The sequence below is a fragment of the Ranitomeya imitator genome, chromosome 3 (assembly GCF_032444005.1).
Source record: "Ranitomeya imitator isolate aRanImi1 chromosome 3, aRanImi1.pri, whole genome shotgun sequence".
Classification (NCBI taxonomy): Eukaryota; Metazoa; Chordata; class Amphibia; order Anura; family Dendrobatidae; genus Ranitomeya; species Ranitomeya imitator.
In genome coordinates, this window is record NC_091284.1 from 821697514 (window position 1) to 821709735 (window position 12222).

Consider the following 12222-nt stretch of genomic DNA (forward strand, 5'->3'; position numbering starts at 1 on the left):
GGCATTTCTCTAATGAAGTTTCTCAGTTTTGGATGATGTCTCACATCTATTCCAAATTATGCACTCACAGAATGTTTTTACAGATGAACTCTTGCCGATTATTGCACGAGACACTTGTCCTAATGAGCCCAAAGCTCTCAGGGTAAAACAAATACCATTTGTCTGAAACATAACCAGATGAAAAATAGTCAAACACCAAACTAATAATGATTAAGAATGAGTAATGGGCCCTGCGTGGCAGGACGGTCTCGGGGCACAGTGGGTAATCTTCTCAAAACTCATCCATCCCAAAACAAGGGACAACTGGACATACAACGTCTGAGGATATTCAATATGTAAGGCAAACACTGGCCGGCCACCTACTGCATGAAGGCTCACATTGGTCTCGGGCTCCATGCAATGATTTGACATAAGAAGACAAAGGAAAAATCCTCATAAAATAATGAAAATTACAATTTTGGGGCTTTTAATTTTCTTCAAGGAGGGACATTTTTAAAGGGGTCGTCCACTACTTGGACACTCACTCAACTCTAGTGGGCTGTAATTCTCACACTTTTCACGGATGTTCAACTTTTGTTTGAGGGAAGTTTGAGAACTCTAACTCCATTAGCAGCCGCTGATTGGCAGCAGGGCTCACGTGGCACAACAGTGTCACATCACTCCTGGGAGACCCTGCACCAACATCGCTGGAACGGTGACCTCTGAGAATAAGATTTTTCTTTTTTATTTTACACTTGGGAGCAAAGTCTTTAAAAAGGGATTGTCTCAGTAGTGGGGAACCCTTTTAAAGCTAGCTCATGAAGTTCCACAGGCTGTTTATCTTATGTCCCTCACCCCAATGTATAGGAACCCCCAACCTATGGCATTTCAATTGCAAATAGTGCATATGTCTCCCATTATCACAGCTGAAAATAAATACAGACCCTAGATCAGACTCTAACGAATTCAGATCTCAAGCGTGACTCTCTATTGCAGACCACAGATAATACCCCCTAAATAATACAGACCCTCAGACCTACTAACACACACTTTAGAGTTGATCCCCTCTAGCTAATACAAATCCAAGACCTGGCCACTTAACTACCACAGACCCAAACTAATACAGACCCCAGACCAGATCCCCTAATATAGACCACCTAACTGATACAGACTCCAGACCTGACCCCTAAACTAATACAGGCCCCAGACCAGATCCGCTAACAAATACAGACCCCCCTAATACAGACCTCAGACATAACTCCCTAATGCGGATACCAGACACACTAACAAATAAAGACCCCAGACCAGACTAGACGCCCTAACTAAGGCCCTAACCCAGACCCGCTAACTAATACAGACTCCAAACCTGACCCCTAAACTAATACAAACCCCAGACCAGCTAACAAATACAAACCCCAAACCTGACCCCCTAACAAATACAGACCCCAGGCCATACCCTGTAATACAAACCTCAGACTTCCAGACCAGATCCTTTAACTAATAAAGACCCCAAACCAGACCCACAAACTATTTCAGACCCCAGACCAGTTCCGCTAATATAGACCACAGGCCAGACCCCCTAATACAGATTCCAGGCCACACCCTTTAACTAATAAAGACCCCAAATCAGACCCATAACTAATTCAGACCCCGACCAGACCCCCTAAGTAATGCATACATCAAACCAGAGCCTCCAAAGTAATACAGACCCCAGAGCAGACATGTAGACCCTCCCCATACTATTCACTCCTGGAATGCCTCCACCACCAACACCCTAATAATGGCCTGTGGGGCTCAGCTTTCATTTTACCAGAACGACCAATCAGATCTCAGCTTTCATTTTACCAGAACAACCAATCAGATCTCAGGTTTCATTTTACCAGAGCATTTTAAGAAATGAAAGCTGCTGTGTGATTGGTTGCTATGCGCATCTAAGGTTATTAACGCCATCAAGTCCTTACCAGAAACGTACAATATCTGGATATTAATGTCACCGGCAGAGCGGCGGCATTCACACTGTATCAATTCACAGGACCCTGAGATGCCAGCTTGCCTCCTCCTCCCGGCCGGTGTTCCCAGGGCAACTTCTGATTTATTAGGCCCATTGCGTCGTCATGGCTGCTTCATGCTGCAACAATGACGTCATAATGTGCCTACAAATCAGAGGGAATGCTGGGAATGCCGGCCGGTAGGAGGAGGTCTGCAGGGCTCCTGTCTGATGGCCGCTGGACCACATCCTGCAAATCGAATCGGCCCCACAACTTCATCACAGAATTCGAGTTTCCGTGCCCCAGTGTATAATATCTGTCCCCGTTGCCCCCGATTGTAACCTCAAGCCTGACCAGGAAGCCAGGCATGCACATTGGTAAGCTTCAGCATAAAGAAAAAATCACCAACAGTGTTCCTTTTTGCTGGACCCTACAGACGGCAGAGAAAAGCACCTTGTTTTTATGGACTGTCAGTAAGTTTACGGACTGTAGGTTACCGTGACTACAGAGAAGGGGGCCAAGTGCTGTTGAGCAGAGGACAGAAAAGACCACCGCTCCGTTGACCCTATAACTGCAGAGTCCAGACCTCACCTGGTATCAGTACAAACACTGCGCCCTCCCACTGGGATCGTCGTGGCCGAGCAGCTGCATGCAGCCGTACATCACCAAGCACAATACCGGGCGTCGGATGAAGTGGTGTAAAGCCGCCACCAGTGGACTCTGCAGTGATGGATCACACTTCCCTATCAGGGTCGGACCCCACAAATGTTCTTCTGGATGAAGGCACAAAAATTTCCACAGATGCCTCCAAAATCTTGTAGAAATTCTTCTCAGAAGCGCAAAAGCTGTTGTCTCCATGGTGACAGACTACATGCTAGCCTTTTTTTAGTCTGATCCTAACATTTTAACTAAAATAGTCAGAAACATCATGAACACATCCTAGTAGTACTGAAACAGAGAGGGTTAATGGGGTATCCCTATATCTCAGTCCCATGGGCAGAATGGTGGCCCCCTGGCCCCCACTTGGACATCCGGCATGGCTGGTAGCCCCAGTGTAGAGTGGGCGCTTCCATTTCTCTGCCGGTGAGCAGAGTGATACACCTAGATGGCTCCCTAATACTCTACATCTGGGGTTTACAAGGATCGTGTGGGGTTTTATTTGTAGTTTCTGGTGGGCGTTGAAGGTTAGCCCTATTCTCAGTGAGATGAATGGTCGCCGCTCACACATTAGTCACCTGCCGTGGATGACAGAATTTTCATTTAGATTTTAAGAAATTAAATAAATTGTGATCCTAATTTTCCATCACATTTCATCTCTTGTTTATTCCCAGCGTAGATCAGACAGATTCAATTAGTAAAACTAATAACATCTTACATCCGGACGGCAGATGTAGCAGAGATGAAACCGTCAGTTAACTCTTTGGGGTTGCACAATGCTCCAAGAAATTCTGGTGTAAAGCAGCACAGAGTGTTTCAGGATAGGTGTATGTTGGTCTTGTGGAGGGAACCACGTGTCCACTCATGATGCAGTGGAGGACCATAGTGACATTCAACAAGGTAAGTGCCATGATGTGAGGAGGAGGGAGGAAGGTTATAGAATAAGAGTCATCTAGCAGCACAGAGTATTTCAGCAGATGAGTATATTAATATTGTGGGACTCCACAGGGCCAAACCCAGTATTTTAGGAGACGATGGACAGGTAGGAGGACAAAGAAATTTAGATAATTACGTTGGAAAAGAAAGCTCACATTCCAGCAGCTCAGAGTATGTAAGCAGAGGAGTGTGCTCATCTTGTGGGAGACCACAGGCTGAGAGTTATAGTGGAAGGCAAGGCTGCCGCTAGGGAATTTCAGGGCCCAATACTGGCAATATTTTCGGGGCCCCCTTGAGACCCTGCCCAGGCTCTACCCCAGCTCCGCCTCCACCCCTCGAACCTTCCACAGTCTCTTGGAAAAACTCCTCTGCACCACTCATTAACAGTTCCCATCAAACACCAGTTCACATATAAAGCCAGCAGCTTTTGTTTTGGCCAAAAGGCTTCTTAAACCGCCACCACAACAAGGTAGACTTTTTTGGCCGGGCCCTACTCTACTCTAAACTATTAAACAATTGTTAAAATATCCAATACTCTTTAGTGCACAATGGGGCCTGGTGAGCAGAAGCACAAGAGCGGGGCCCAGCTGGCCTCCCTTTGTACTGCTGCTCACCAGGCCCCATACAGCAGTAAGGGCAGTAATGCCCTGATGGCGGCCCTGGTGGAAGGAGCAAGTCTCTCTGCAGCAAGACGGTCAGCGAACGAGAGTTATGGTGAGGAAAATAGGAAGTATTTCATACTCTGCCGCTTTTGTAAGTTTTCCCACCTACAGAGAATGTAGAGGTCTGTAATGTTTATCGTAGGTACACTTCACCTGTGAGAGACTGAATCTAAAAATAAAATCCAGAATATCACAGGATTCTTACATAATTAATTTGCTTATTATTGCATGAAATAAGTATTTGATAAAATAGAAAACAGAACTTAATATTTGGTCCAGAAACCTTCGTTTGTAATTACAGAGGTCAGACATTTCCTGTAGTTCTTGAACAAGTTTGCACACACTGCAGCAGGGATTTTGGCCCCCTCCTCCATACAGATCTTCTTCAGATCTTTTGCGGTGCCCCAGGGTCCTGGTCGTCGCAGTGGTATTGCTTTCCTCTCGGGGAGAGTGATGCTACGTTTGGAGGCAAAGAAGGGTAACTGCATCCAGGTATCACAAACATGCAACACATTTCACACTCCAGGCCACCAGGGGGAGCTCCTGCTCCTATTTATTAGGTCACTCCCCATATATATGCAGCGCCCCAGAGTCCTGGTCGTTGCAGTAATGTCGTTCTTCCACAAGGGGGAGCGATGTTACGTCTGATGGCACCAAAGGAGTTCACCCTGCCAGGTATCACAGCCACACACACACTTCACACGCCGGCCACCAGGGGGAGCTAAGGGTTCTATCTATTAGGCCACTCCTCACACTTGGGTAAAACGGGGGGTTTGGTTAGGAAGTTAGGCAGAAGCTGACTGGAGGGAGAAGGAGACAGTCAGGAGGAGAGGAGAGGAGCAGACTGGGCTCGGCCCAGGAGGAGAAAGAAGGACACGGAGCTGCGCCTGCAACCCATGCGGCAGCCTCCTAAGAAAGGAAAAGAAAAGAAGTGTGCCGTAGTGAGTGAGCACAGAAGTCGTAGCAACAGGAGTAAAACACCAGTGGGAGACCAGCTAGGAGCAGGCTGCCTCCCACTGAGCGCAGATCCGGTAGCCGGAACACCGAGGGAGTAATAGACTCTACGCTTTACTTCAGAGACCGGCAGGACAGTCGATTTCAAGTTGGCTGCCCGACCTAAGAACCTAAGCACCTAAGCAGACAAGGTGGCAACGCGGAGGAGGGGCAACGCTAGGGTCCCTATAAAATAGCCTCAGGCCACCACCATCATACGGGTTTGTCCTATCCATCTGGGGGACAGAGAGAAGAGTAACAAGAGTGAGGACCCTATGGGAGCTAATGCACGTAGGGACCTACTACGTTACTGTGCGCAAGGGGTAGGCTACTGATTTCCACCTGGATAGGGGAACTCTGGAATTGCCATCAGACCAGCTGGACTCTACCTACCCTGTCATCCGGCACTCTGGACTGTGGATGCTGAAGCCTTCAGTAAAGGTAAAGAGACTGCACCCATTGTGTTCTCGTTATTTACCGCGCCTTGCACCATCCACCATCACCATCTACACTTCCAGGAAGCCCTGGGGATATACTTCACCTGTGGGAAGGTATACCATCTAGCTGCCATTCCATCACCCCAGCGGACACCTAAGCAGCGTTGGTCACCCTGACCGAATACCACAGGTGGCGTCACGAACACTACCGTTATCTACAAACTTTACCCTTTTATTGGGCACCACTCATAGGGCCACGGTCCGGGTCGGGCCACCGTGACATCCCAGCTAAGGGAACTGACGGACCCAGTACCGAGTACCCCATTGCCCTTACGTGGGGGCAATCCAAATCTTGGCGTCACGAACAGGATCTACTTAAGCTTGAAAATTCGGGTCATGTGCGCCTAGGAACTGTGTCAGAATCGTATTGGAACTGTGATTTATTTCAAGAACTGTGTATTGCTGGTTACCGCAAAGATTCCCGCCAAAATCGCCGCCATTAGCACGCCACGAGAAGCGCTGGAGAAGAAGGGCGTGGAGTTGTGGGTGTGAACGAACTGAGAAGCACGAAAAATAATGGCCGCCCAGTCTAAATATTTCTGTATCCTAAGGACGTGTCCGTCAGCAGCCGAGTCCGCCTCCTAATTCTCTATGGCGGGTGGAGACCGAAGAAACGAAACTATGACTCAGAAGGCATGGAGTTGGAGACCAGAGAGAACCTCCAGAAAAGAATGGCCCCGCACTGATCCCCGTCACCGGAGGATTACACCGGCATGCCACCGCTGGAGAGCGTGGACCCGTGGGAGTTGTCCACAGGAGTTCCGTTGCCTGCACCAGCTCTGGCACCAACCCCAGAGGAGTGGAGTGGCGCCGAGGAATTCACCGCAGGTACGGGTGTCTGGTGCCGCGGCTCTCAGGGAGATCGCCCTCCCTCCGCTCCTGAACCACCCAGGGTCGCGACCACTGGATTCCCGGCATTCCCTTTGCCTGACCCCAGACCACCAGGGGGGCACGACCTGGGACCCTTCCCATGGGGGGAGTACCGGAGGCATTTGATTGCGGAGTACGCTCGAGAAGTGGAGCGGGATGCTCGCGGTGAGCTACTGGATGGTTCTTTGCCGAAGTGGGGCGTTGTTATCGTCTACCAACCCCAGAGAGGAAAACGTTTTATACAGGAGATCGGGTCGTCGGTGAGGGTCCACGTCACCCGGGAGGAGGTAGAGGCCTGCTTATCTGGAAACGGTGGAGACCCCATCTTGAAACCGGGAGATGCAGTAAGCTACCGCCGGTACCAAAGGGGGAATGGCTGGTGGGCCCGGGATATACAAAAGTGCACGGCTGTCCTAGTGGTCTCCAAGACCCTGGAGGAGGAACTAGCCGAGGAGGCTGCTGCAGCAGCCTGTACCATCCCTGGCATAATTCACCAGACCACACAGACCTTTATAGCTGCGCACAACCTGGTTGTGCAGGAAGAACGGACTCATGGAGTACACCTAGTGTCAGGAGTAGAATGGGATGCGAGTCTTCCTGGGCCACAGAGGCCGACCTGCCCGGTCAGGCCTAAGTGGAGACCACCAGATCTCGAGTAAACCTCGAAGCCCTGAAAAACTGTACATAGTTAACTGTTCTTTCTTTGCTGCTTTAAACCCATTCAGGGTTAGTTCTTAAAGGGATCCCTTAGTTTACCCGGGATCCCTATTTTGTTCCAGTTTTGCACAAAGTTCATCATGGTTTTAAAGGAACATTGGAATCATGGACGGTGAATGGTTCCCGAACTGTCCTCTGTAAATAGTTTGCACCTTTTTAAGGGTGTTCTCTACTGGTTTTACAAGCAAGATGACTTTGCGAAGAAACTGTTCCTGACGATGACGTGAAAGTTTCTATAGTCTTAAAGTTTATAGTGACTTGTTGATTGTTTGCACTACCTCAGAAAAGACTAGTTTCTCTCTTAAAGGGAATGTTCGGTTGTTGCTCTTTAATAATGTTTACATAGCTGTTAATATGTATCCAGATAGTGATAGAATGTTAATGACGTACTTTAGATAAAAGTCAGGTTTTAAGAAGAAAGATGCAGTAGGCCCGTAGGGGTAGACAGATAGTCCTGCATATGAAGAAGAATAAAGAAAAGGTTAAAAATTGCACATTATGGGTTAATGATAGTATACTCTTAGAGGGTACTTGCACTTAGTAAATAGAATACCTGTATGGGTAATTGTATTTCATAGTAAGTTAGTAATTGTTCTCTTTTATAATATGCATAATGTGAATATGTTTTTGTTGGCAACGTTCAAGTGTTCTCACCTCCCATAAAGGGAAGCACTGTTAATTTATTTGTTTAAAGCATTTCAAAAATGTTGCATGTCTTTTGCTAACCTGTAATTGTTGTGTTCTTTTCCCAGCCCGGGAGTGCTGGATTTAATAGGGGGGAGTGCAGCGCCCCAGAGTCCTGGTCGTTGCAGTAATGTCGTTCTTCCACCAGGGGGAGCGATGTTACGTCTGATGGCACCAAAGGAGTTCACCCTGTCAGGTATCACAGCCACACATACACTTCACACGCCGGCCACCAGGAGGAGCTAAGGGTTCTATCCATTAGGCCACTCCTCACACTTGGGTAAAACTGGGGGTTTGGTTAGGAAGTTAGGCAGAAGCTGACTGGAGGGAGAAGGAGACAGTCAGGAGGAGAGGAGAGGAGCAGACTGGGCTCGGCCCAGGAAGGGAAAGAAGGACACGGAGCTGCGTCTGGAACCCATGCGGCAGCCTCCTAAGAAAGGAAAAGAAAAGAAGTGTGCCGTAGTGAGTGAGCACAGAAGTCGTAGCAACAGGAGTAAAACACCAGTGGTAGACCAGCTAGGAGCAGGCTGACTCCCGCTGAGCGCAGATCCGGTAGCCGGAACACCGAGGGAGTAATAGACTCTATGCTTTACTTCAGAGACCGGCAGGACAGTCGATTTCAATTTGGCTGCCCGACCTAAGAACCTAAGCAGACAAGGTGGCAACGTGGAGGAGGGGCGACGCTAGGGTCCCTATAAAATAGCCTCAGGCCACCACCGTCATACGGGTTTGTCCTATCCATCTGGGGGACAGAGAGAAGAGTAACAAGAGTGAGGACCCTATGGGAGCTCATGCACGTAGGGACCTACTACATTACTGTGCGCAAGGGGAAGGCTACTAATTTCCACCTGACTAGGGTAACTGTGGAATTGCCATCAGACCGGCCGGACTCTGCCTACCCTGTCATCCGGCACTCTGGACTGTGGATGCTGAAGCCTTCAGTAAAGGTACAGAGACTGCACCCATTGTGTCCTCCTTATTCACCGTGCTTTGCAGCATCCACCATCACCATCTACACTTCTGGGAAGCCCTGGGGATATACTTCACCTGTGGGAAGGTGTTATGATCCGGTGGCCTTGGAGCGGCATGAGAACTTTCACTGGAGAAAATGGCCACTATACTGACCGCAATCCTAAACTTAACACCGCAACTAGAAGTAGCCGTGGAGTGTACCTAACACACCTAGACACCTCGTCACAGCCGGAGGACTAAATACCCCTAAAGATGGAAATAGGAATACTATCTTGCCTCAGAGAAAATCCCCAAAGGATAGACAGCCCCCCACAAATATTGGCGGTGAGTCGGAGAGGAAAAAACATACATAGGCAGAAAAACAGGATTTAGCACAGGAGGCCACTCTAGCTAGATAGGACAGGATAGGACAGAGTTCTGTGCGGTCAGTATTAAAACCCTTCAAAACATCCACAGCAGAATATACAAAAACTTCCTACATCTTACTAAAACATGTAGGAGCGTAAATCTGCAACTCCAGTGAATCCTACAATCAGAGCAGGAATAAAACTGAAACAAGCACACAGCAGTGCGCTACAGAAAAAAAAAAAAACACTTATCTTTGCTGAATTTGGCAGCGAGCAGGAGAAGCCAGAAAGTGATCCAACACTTCACAAGGAACATTGACTACTGGCAAGGGCTAAAGGATCCTGCACACTTAAATATCCCAGTCAGAATTGTAATCATCCGATACACCTGGCCAGGTCTGTGACTCAGAGACAACTGCATTCCCACCTACAACCACTGGAGGGAACCCAAGAGCAGAATTCACACCAGGAAGGTATACCATCTAGCTGCCATTCCATCACCCCAGCGGACCCCTAAGCAGAGTCGGTCACCCTGACCGAATACCACAGGTGACGTCACGAACACTACCATTATCTACAAACTTTACCCTTTTATTGGGCGCCCCTCATAGGGCCACGGTCCGGGTCAGGCCACCGTGACATCCCAGCTGAGGGAACTGAAGGACCCGGTACCGAGTACCCCATTGCCCTTACCTGGGGGCGATCCATATATATGTAACTGGTAGTCTGTAGGAAAAGTTAGTTCAGTTCCTGGCAGAGCTCCAGACAGGAGTTCTGTTAGTTCCAGACCATAGTCTGAGGAGGACAGAGGGTTAAAGGAGCTGTGCATGCCCTCAGAGCTGCAGCTCCCAGAAGGAGACATTGAAAGGCAGAATTGTATTGCAGCGAGCGTAAAGGAAGTCGAAGCAAAGGAGAGGATACCAGAAGGGGACCAGCCCCGCTCAAGCTGTGTCCTTCTGAGGCGCAAAATCCCGGTAGCCAGAACACCGAGGGAGTAAGGACCTCTACACCTTATTTTAGAGAATGGCAGGACAGCTAATTGCAAGTTACCTGTCCGCCCTACACCCAGGAGGCACGGTAACACCTACAGAGCCGGGTTATCTAAGAGACCCTATAAACAGGCTCAAATCACCAGACAGATGCTGAAATCTTCAGTAAAGGTAAAGAGACTGCAACCTTGTGTCCTCGTTCTTCTCTCCACCTCACACCATCCACCATCTACACACCGGGAAGCCCTGGGGACATACTTCACCTGTGGGAAGGTATACCATCTAGCTGCTATAACATCACCCCAGCGGACCCCATAAAGCAGCGTCGGTCACCCAGACCGAATACCACAGGTGGCATCATGAACATTCCTCTTAAAGACCTTTCCCTTTTACACGGACGTCCCAGGGCCATGGGCCGGGTCAGCCACCGTGACATCCCCCTGTGAACTGCAGGACCCGTGTTATGATCCGGTGACCTAGGAGCTGCATGAGAACTTTCACTGGAGAAAGTGGCCACTGTACTGACCGCAATCCTGAACTTAACACCGCAACTACAAGTAGCCATGGAGTGTACCTAACACACCTAGACACCTCGTCACAGCCGGAGAACTAAATACCCCTAAAGATGGAAATAGGAATACTATCTTGCGTCAGAGAAAATCCCCAAAGGATAGACAGCCCCCCACAAATATTGGCAGTGAGTCGGAGAGGAAAAAACATACTCAGGCAGAAAAACAGGATTAGCACAGGAGGCCACTCTAGCTAGATAGGACAGGATAGGACAGAGTTCTGTGCGGTCAGCATTAAAACCCCTCAAAACATCCACAGCAGAATATACAAAAACTTCCTACATCTTACTAAAAGATGTAGGAGCATAAATCTGCAACTCCAGTGAATCCTACAATCAGAGCAGGAATAAAACTGAAACAAGCACACTGGCAGTGTGCCACAGAAACAAAAACCAAACACTTATCTTTGCTGAAATTGGCAGCGAGCAGGAGAAGCCAGAAAGTGATCCAACACTTCACAAGGAACATTGACTACTGGCAAGGGCTAAAGGATCCAGCCCACTTAAATATCCCAGTCAGAATTGTAATCATCCGATACACCTGGCCAGGTCTGTGACTCAGAGACAACTGCATTCCCACCTACAACCACTGGAGGGAACCCAAGAGCAGAATTCACAACAGACCCGGTACCGACAACAGACAACAGACCCGGTCCACTTTCAGGTTACGGGGCTGTCTCTGGGCAACATTGAGTTTCAGCTCCCTCCAAAGATTTCTATTGGGTTCAGGTCTGAAAACTGACTAGGCCACTCGCGGACCTTGAAATGCTTCTTACAGAGCCTCTCCTTAGTTGCCCTGGCTGTGTGTTTCATTTTCATTGTCGTGCTAGAAGACACAACCATGATCCATGTTCAATGTTCTTACTGATCGAAGGAAGACGTTGGCCAAAATCTCACGATACATGACCCGTCCATCCTCACTTCAATATGGTGCAGTTATCCTGTCCCTTTTGCAGAAATGCACCCCCAAAGTATGATGTTTCCCCCACCATGCTTCATGGTTGGGTCGGTGTTCTTGAGGTCGTACTCATCCTTCTTCTTCCTCCAAACACGGCGAGTTGAGTTGATAATAAAAAGTTCTCCTCTGACCACATGACCTTCTCCCTTGCCTCCTCTGGATCATCCAGATGGTCATTGGTGAACTTCAAACAGGTCTGAACATGTCCAGGAGTGAGCAGCAGGACCTTGCCTGCCCTGCAGGATTTTAATCCATGACTGTGTAGTGTGTTACTAACAGTAATGTTTGAGATTGTGGTCCCAGCTCTCTTCAAGTCATTGACCAGGTCCTCCCGTGTATTTCTGGGCTGATTCCTGACCTTTCTCAGAATCATCCTTACCTCATGAGATCTTGCATGGAGCCCCA